Genomic DNA, 9,201 nt, shown 5'->3' on the forward strand with positions numbered 1-9,201 from the left:
AAAACTTCTTGATAATATTATGGCTAATTATTCTCAATGGCACACCGAAGTATCTTCTAGTAAAAAAGTGCATGCTATAGAAGAAATCAATGTTTTGAGTGGAAAGATGGATGAACTTAGGAAGTTGTTTGCTACTAAAAATACTCCTCTTGATCCCAATGATATGCCTTTGTCTTCTTTGATTGAGAATAATAATGAATCTATGGATGTGAATTTTGTTGGTAGGAATAGTTTTGGAAACAATGCTTATAGAGGAAACTTTAATGCTAGACCGTTCCCTAGTAATTCCTATAATAATTATGGAAATTCCTACAATAATTCTTATGGCAATTGTAATAAGATGCCCTCTGATTTTGAGAATAGTGTGAAAGAATTTATGATTTCTCAAAAGAATTTTAATGCTTTGCTTGAAGAAAAATTGCTCAAAGTTGATGATTTGGCTAGGAACATTGATAGACTTTCGCTTGATGTTGATTCTCTTAAACTTAGATCTTCTCCTCCTAAGCATGATATCAATGAGTCTCTCAAAGCAATGAGAATTTTCATTGATGAGTGCAAGGAAAGAACCGCTAGATTGCGTTCTAAGAAAGATAGCTTTGTAAAGGCTTGTTCTTCTAGTTTCCATGAAAATAATGACGAGGATCTTAAAGTTATTGATGCGTTTCCTATTAGATCTATGTTTTGCAATATGAATCTTGATAATTATGGGACTGATGATGAGTCAACTTTACCTAGAAGGCGCCCCAAGAATTCGGAGTTTTTAGATCTTGATGCTAAATTTGGTAAAAGTGGGATTGGAGAGGTCACAACTTGATGCTAAATAGTATTGAACCCACTATCTCGGATTTCAAGGAATTATATTATGATAATTGTTCTTTAGAAGGTTGTATTTCCTTGTTGCAATCTGTTGTTAATTCTCCTCATGCTTATAGTCAAAATAAAGCTTTTACCAAACATATCATTGATGCCTTGATGCAATCTTATGATGAAAAACTTAATTTGGAAGTTTCTATACCTAGAAAACTTAATGATGAGTGGGAACCTACTATAAAGATTAGAATTAAAGATTATGAGTGTTTTGCTTTGTGTGATTTTGGTGCTAGTGTTTCCACGATTCCGAAAACTTTATGTGATATTCTAGGTCTCCATGATCTTGATGATTGCTTTTTAAATTTGCACGTTGTGGATTCCACCATTAAAAAGCCAATGCGAAGAATCAATGATGTTCTCATTGTTGCAAATAAAAATTTGGTGCCCGTAGATTTTATCGTTCTTGATATAGATTGCAATCTTTCTTGTCCTATTATTCTTGGTAGACCTTTCCTTAGAACGATTGGTGCGATTATTGATATGAAGGAAGGGAATATTAGATTCCAATTTCCATTAAAGAAAGGCATGGAGCAATTTCCAAGAAAGAAAGTCAAATTACCTTATGAATCTATCATGCGGGCTACTTATGAATTTAGTGCCAAAGATGGCACTCGTTAGATCTATCTTCGCTTATATGCCTAGCTAGGGGCGTTAAACGATAGCGCTAGTTGGGAGGCAACCTAATTTTCTTTCTGTTTTTTGTTTTTGCTCCTGTTTAGTAATAAATCTTGCATATACCTTCTGTTTAGATGTGTTTTTATCTTTTAATTAGTGTTTGTGCCAAGTAGAACCTATAAGATAACGTATGATGATAGTTGATTTGATTCTGCTAAAAAACAAAAACTTTGCGCGCACGAATTTAGTTTTGTTAAATCACAGAAACGTGTTTTTGCGTTGATTATTTTTGCCGCTGATCATTAAACAAATTGTCCAGGACTTCCGATTTTGGTAGGATTTTTAGAGTTCCATAAGTTTGCGTTAGTTACATATTGCTACAGACTGTTCTGTTTTTGACAGATTCTGTTTTTCATGTGTTGTTTGCTTATTTCGATGCATCTATGGCTAGTAAAATAGTTTATAAACCATAGAGAAGTTGGAATACAGTAGGTTTAACACAAAAATAAATAAAGAATGAGTTCATTATAGTACCTTATGTGGTGGTTTTGTTTTCTTTCACTAACGGAGCTTATAAGATTTCCATTTTGTGTTGTGAAGTTTTCAAGTTTTGGGTGAAGCTTTTATGGACTATGGAATAAGGAGTGGGAAGAGCCTAAGCTTGGGGATGCCCAAGGCACCCCAAGATATTAAAGGATAGCCAAAAGCCTAAGCTTGGGGATGCCCCGGGAAGGCATCCCCTATTTCGTCTTCGTTCATTGGTAACTTTACTTGGAGCTATATTTTTATTCGCCACATGATATGTGTTTTGCTTGGAGCGTCGTGTGTTATATTAGTCTTTTCTTTTTAGTTTACCACAATCATCCTTGCTATACACACCTTTTGGGAGAAGCCTATTTGATTAGAATTTGCTAGAATACTCTATGTGCTTCACTTATATCTTTTGAGCTTGATAGTTTTTGCTCTAGTGCTTCACTTATATCTTTTAGAGCACGGTGGTGACTTATTTTTGTAGAAATTGCTAGTCTCTCATGCTTCACTTATATCTTTTTGAGAGTCTTTTAGAACAGCATGGTATTTGCTATGGTTATAAAATTGGTCCTAGAATGGTAGGCATCCAAGTTGGGTATAATAAAAACTATCATAGGAAGTGAATTGGATGCTATGATCAATTTGATACTTGATAATTGTTTTGAGATATGGAGGTAGTGATATTAAAGTCATGCTAGTTGGGTGATTATGAATTTAAAGAATGCTTGTGTTGAATTTAGCAAGTCCTGTAGCATGCACGTATGGTTAAAGTTGTGTAACAAATTTGAAACATGAAGTGTACCTGGCTTGTGCATCCTTATGAGTGGCGGTCGGGGATGAGCGATGGTCTTTTCCTACCAATATATACCCCTAGGAGCATATGCGTAGTACTTGATTTTTGATGACTTCTAAATTTTTGCAATAAGTATATGAGTTCTTTTGACTAATTTTGAGTCCATGGATTATACGCACTTTTACCTTTCCGCCATTGCTAGCCACTTTGGTACCGTGCATTGCCCTTTCTCACCTTGAGAGTTGGTGCAAACTTCGCCGGTGCATCGAAACCCCGTGATACGATACGCTCTATGGCACATAAACCTCCTTATATCTTCCTCAAGACAGCCACCATACCTACCTATTATGGCATTTCCATAGCCATTCTGAGATATATTGCCATGCAACTTTCCACCGTTCTGTTTATCATCATCATGACATACTTTACTTTTGTCATATTGCCATTGCATGATCATGTAGTTGACATCATATTTGTGGCAAAGCCACCATGCATTAATTTTCATACATGTCACTCTTGATTCATTGCACCATCCCGGTACACTGCCGGAGGCATTCATATAGAGTCATATCTTGTTCTAGTTTCGAGTTGTAATTCATATGTTGTAATCAATGAAAGTGTGATGATCATCATTATTAGAGCATTGCGCAAAGAAAAGAAAAAGGAAACAAAAGGGAAGAAAGGCCAAAAGAAAAAAAAAGAAAGGCCCAAAAAAGAAAAAAAGAAAAATAAATAAAAAATAATAAAAAGGGCAATGTTACTATCTCTTTTTCCACACTTGTGCTTCAAAGTAGCACCTTGTTCTTCATGTAGTGAGTCTCATATATTGTGCTTCAAAGTAGCACCATGTTTTTCATATAGTGAGTCTCATAAGTTGTCTTTTTCATACTAGTGGGAATTTTTCATTATAGAACTTGGCTTGTATATTCCTACGATGGGCTTCCTCAAATGCCCTGGGTCTTCGTGAGCAAGCAAGTTGGATGCACACCCACTAGTTTTATTTTGTTGAGCATTCATTTAAAGCTCTAGTGCATCCGTTGCATGGCAATCCCTACTCCTCATGTTGACATCAATTGATGGGCATCTCCATAGCCCGTTGATTAGCCTCGTCAACGTGAGAATTTCTCCTTTTTGTCTTCTCCACACAATCCCCATCATCATATTCTATTCCACCCATAGTGCTATATCCATGGCTCACGCTCATGTATTGCGTGAAGGTTGAAAAAGTTTGAGATTATTTAAGTATGAAACAATTGCTTGGCTTGTCATCGGGGGTATAGAAGTTGGGAACATCTTTGTGTGACGAAAATGAAGCATAGCCTAACTTTATGATTTTGTAGGGATGAACTTTCTTTTGCCATGTTATTTTGAGAAGACATGATTGCTTTGATTAGTATGCTTGAAGTGTTATTATTTCTTTGTCAATATGAACTTTTGTCTTGAATCTTTCGGATCTGAATATTCATATCACAATTAAGAAGATTTACATTGAAATTATGCCAAAGTATCACTCCGCATCAAAAGTTCTTTTTTATCATTTACCTACTTGAGGACGAGTAGGAATTAAGCTTGGGGATGCTTGCTACGTCTCCAATGTATCTATAATTTTTGATTGCTCCATGCTACTTTATCTACTGTTTTGGACTATATTGGGCTTTATTTTCCACTTTTATATTATTTTTGGGACTAACCTATTAACCGGAGGCCCATCCCATAATTGTTGTTTTTTGCCTTTTTTAGTGTTTGGAAGAAACAGAATATCAAACGAAGTCCAAACGGATTGAAACCTTCGGGAACGTGATTTTCTCATCAGATAAGATCCAGGAGACTTGGACCCTCCGTCAAGAAAGCCACGAGGCGGTCACGAGGGTGGAGGGCGCGCCCCTCCCCCCTGGGCGCGCCCCCTACCTCGTGGGCCCCTCGGAGCTCCACTGACGTACTCCTTCCTCCTATATATACCTACATATCCTTGTATGATCAAAGGAGGAGCCAAAGACCTAATTCCACCACCGCAACCTTCTGTATCCACGAGATCCCATCTTGGGGCCTGTTCCGGAGCTCCGCCGGAGGGGGCATCCACCATGGAGGGCTTCTACATCATCACCATGGCCCCTCCGATGAAGTGTGAGTAGTTTACTTCAGACCTTCGGGTCCATAGCTAGTAGCTAGATGGCTTCTTGTCTCTTTTTGGATCTCAATACAATGTTCTCCCCCTCTCTTGTGGAGATCTATTCGATGTAATCTTATTTTTGCGGTGTGTTTGTTGAGACCGATGAATTGTGGGTTTATGATCCAGTATTATATATGGAAAATATTTGATTCTTCTCTGAATTCTTTTATGTATGATTGAGTTATCTTTGCAAGTCTCTTCGAATTATCCGTTTGGTTTGGCCAACTAGATTGGTAGTTCTTGCAATGGGAGAAGTGCATGACTTTGGGTTCAATCTTGCGGTGTCCTTACTCAGTGACCGAAAGAGTTGCAAGGCACGTATTGTATTGTTGCCATTGAGGATAACAAGATGAGGTTTTTATCATATTGCATGAATTTATCCCTCTACATCATGCCATCTTGCTTAAGGCGTTACTCTGTTTTAACTTAATACTCTAGATGCATGCTGGATAGCAGTCGATCAGTGGAGTAATAGTAGTAGATGCAGAATCGTTTCGATCTACTTGTCTCGGACGTGATGCCTATATACATGATCATTGCCTAGATATACTCATAACTATGCTCAATTCTGTCAATTGCTCAACAGTAATTTGTTCACCCACCGTAGGATACTTATGCTCTCGAGAGAAGCCACTAGTGAAACCTATGCCCCCCGGGTCTATTCTCATCATATCAATCTATATCACTTTATTTACTTGCTTTGTTTTTACTTTACCTTTACTTTTTACTTTGCATCTATCTATCAAAAATACCAAAAATATTATCTCTATCAGATCTCACACTCTCGTAAGTGACCGTGAAGGGATTGACAACCCCTAAGCGTTGGTTGCGAGTTGCTATCGTGTTGTGCAGGTACGAGGGACTTGCGCATGACCTCCTACTGGATTGATACCTTGGTTCTCAAAAACTGAGGGAAATACTTACGCTACTGTGCTGCATCATCCTCTCCTCTTCGGGGAAAACCAACGCAATCTCGAGACGTAGCAGCCTCCGTGGCGGGGTCCATCCACCCGTCCTCGGATGGCATGATCCGCTCCAGATTAAGGGCCGGGGCAGCCGCAGGTGTGATCTCTTGAACACCGTCTGATGGCAGATCTAAGTCATGCTCGTCGTGACTGTTCGGTGTACCCGACATGGGCTCGAATCCGTCAAAAATCAAGTCTCTGTGGATGCAGGTAGTGTAGTTCAAGCTTCCAAACCTGACCTGATGGCCAAGGGCGTGGCTATCGGTCTGCTCTAGATGGCCAAGCGAGTTGGCCCGCAGTGAGTTATGTGATATGGTGACTGAGGGAGTCCTGGATTAGTGGGTCCTCGGACAGCCGAACTATATGCTTATGTCGGACTGTTGGACTAAGAAGATACAAGATTGAAGACTTCGTCCTGTGTCCGGGTGGGACTCTCCTTTGCGTGGAAGGCAAGCTTGGCAATTCAGATATGTAGATTTTCTTCTCTGTAACCGACTCTGTGTAACCCTAGCCCCCTCTGATGTCTATATAAATCGGATGGTTTAGTCTGTAGGAAAATAACAATCAGAAACATAGGCTAGCTTCTAGGGTTAGACTCTATGATCTCGTGGTAGATCAACTCTTGTAATACTCATATCATCAAGATCAATCAAGCAGGAAGTAGGGTATTTGTCGGTGTCAAAACTGGCGGATCTCGGGTAGGGGGTCCCAAACTATGCGTCTAAGGCTAATGGTAACATGAGGCAGGGGACACGATGTTTTACCCAGGTTCGGGCCCTCTCGATGGAGGTAATACCCTACTTCCTGCTTGATTGATCTTGATGATATGAGTATTACAAGAGTTGATCTACCACGAGATCGTAGAGGCTAAACCCTAGAAGCTAGCCTATGATTATGATTGTTGTTGTCCTACGGATTAAACCCTCTGGTTTATATAGACACCGGAGGGGGCTAGGGTTACACAGAGTCGGTTACAGAGAAGGAGATCTATATATCCGAATTGCCAAGCTTGCCTTCCACGCAAAGGAGAGTCCCACCCACACACGGGACAAAGTTTTCAATCTTGTATCTTCATAGTCCAACAGTCCGAGGACCCCCTAATCCAGGACTCCCTCAATCGTCTTTCAGTTTGGAGTAGAGGAGTTAGAGAGACTAGTCCACCAATCTTTGATGGAGTGCGCCAGGTGCCAATTGTTGGTGTTGATGCTTTCCAGTTGAAGAGAGTCCTTGATCATACCCCAAAGCCTTATATATGGAGTATCTACACTTGAACATGCGGTGCTTGATGGATTCTTGTTCTCTCTTGTAAAGGGGCAAAGCCTACAATCATGCCATCCTCGCTTGGACAATCGATTGATGGTCCATACCCTATTTTGCGTGGCTAACCGTGCGAAAATTTTGACCTTTGGCGGTGTACAAACCTTCCAAACTGCCGCCTCCAAAGGGGGGAAGAGAAGGCCGAAGAATTGCTACATGTAAGCGGACTTGGCCGTGTAGATCCCACTTTCCTTATGCTTCCATATGATACCGTCTTTGGCGTTGGGCTCAAGGGTGAATCCATGAGTGGTGATTCATAACGCAATGAATTTTCGGATATGCTCCAGGGTTAATCTGTTGGCGACCTTGACATTACCAACCCAAGCGTCTTTATTGCCCCATGAAGCTTCCCATTTTTTTGTGAGGACGCCTCATAGATAAGGGGGGCGTCATCTTTCGGCTTGCGGCCTTGTACCCAAGGGGGGTCCCAGAAAGGGGTGCACGCGCCATAGGAGGCATAGAAGAGGTTCTTGTACATCTCATCGCATGGGTTGCCGGATCCAACCACAACTTGGTGGGTTCCTTCCACTTAACCAAAGCCATCACAAGCGAAGGGCCCTCGAATTTTTTCTGTGTTAAGAATTCCAAGGCTCCCATAGTCGGAAGGTCGGCAGATGGTGTCCCAGTTAACCTTGCACTTGGCGTCGGTAGTTTTTTCCATTCCCGCCCAAAGGAAGGCTCTCTCGAGCTTGTTCACACTATGAAGAATACTCGAGGGTGGGGGCGATGAGAGGCGTTATGAAGTAGATGGCATGCGAGAAGAGCACGGACTTGACAAGAGCGACACACCCAATGGCTGTGGCGGTGATACTCTGGCCATCCCAAGGGACAAGCTTGGCAGCCACTAAGGGAGTCCTGGATTAAGGGGTCCTCGGACAGCCGGACTATATACTTTGGCCGAACTATTGGACTATGAAGATACAAGATTGAAGACTTCGTCCCGTGTCCGGATGGGACTCTCCTTGGCGTGGAAGGCAAGCTTGGATATTCGGATATGTAGATTTCCTTCTTTGTAACCGACTCTGTGTAACCCTAGCCCCCTCCAGTGTCTATATAAATCGGAGGGTTTAGTCCGTAGGACAGGAACAACAATCATAATCATAGGCTAGCTTCTAGGGTTTAGCCTCTACGATCTCGTGATAGATCAACTCTTGTAATACTCATATCATCAAGATCAATCAAGCAGGGAGTAGGGTATTACCTCCATCGAGAGGGCTCGAACCTGGGTAAAACATCATGTCCCCTGCCTCCTGTTACCATTAGCCTTAGACGCACAGTTTGGGACCCCCTACCCGAGATCCACCGGTTTTGACACCGACATTGGTGCTTTCATTGAGAGTTCCACTGTGCCGTCGTTGTAAGGCTTTATGGCTCCTTCGATCATCTTCAACGATGCGGTCCAGGGGGAGGTTTTCCTTCCCGGACAGATCTTCGTATTCGGCGGCTTCGTACTGCGGGCTGACCCGCATGGCCATCTGGAGCAGATCATAGCTACGCCCCTGGCCATCAAGTCAGGTTTGGAAGCTTAAACTATACTGCCGACATCCGCGGAGACTTGATCTTCGACGGATTCGAGCCCATGACAGGTGCGGCGAATGGTCACGACGGGCATGACTTTGATCTGCCGTTGGACAGTATTCGGGAGATCGCGCCTGCAGGGGCGCCGGGAGTCAATCCGGAGCAGATCATGCCTTCCGAGGGCGGGTGGATGGACCCCGCCACGGAGGCCGCACAGTCATTGGCGTCGGAGCCAAACACTGATCCCACCTCCTGTGAGAGTGGTGTCATCGGACCCTCGGACTCGTCTCCGACTATAGGATCCGAACCGCGCGCGTCCGTGCCTATCGAATCTGATTGGGCATCGGTCATGGAGTTCACCGCCATGGATTTTTTTCAGCACTCGCCCTTGGGTGACATGCTAAACTCATTAAGGTCTCTTT

This window comes from Triticum dicoccoides, chromosome 2B (assembly GCF_002162155.2).
Source record: "Triticum dicoccoides isolate Atlit2015 ecotype Zavitan chromosome 2B, WEW_v2.0, whole genome shotgun sequence".
Taxonomy (NCBI): Eukaryota; Viridiplantae; Streptophyta; class Magnoliopsida; order Poales; family Poaceae; genus Triticum; species Triticum dicoccoides.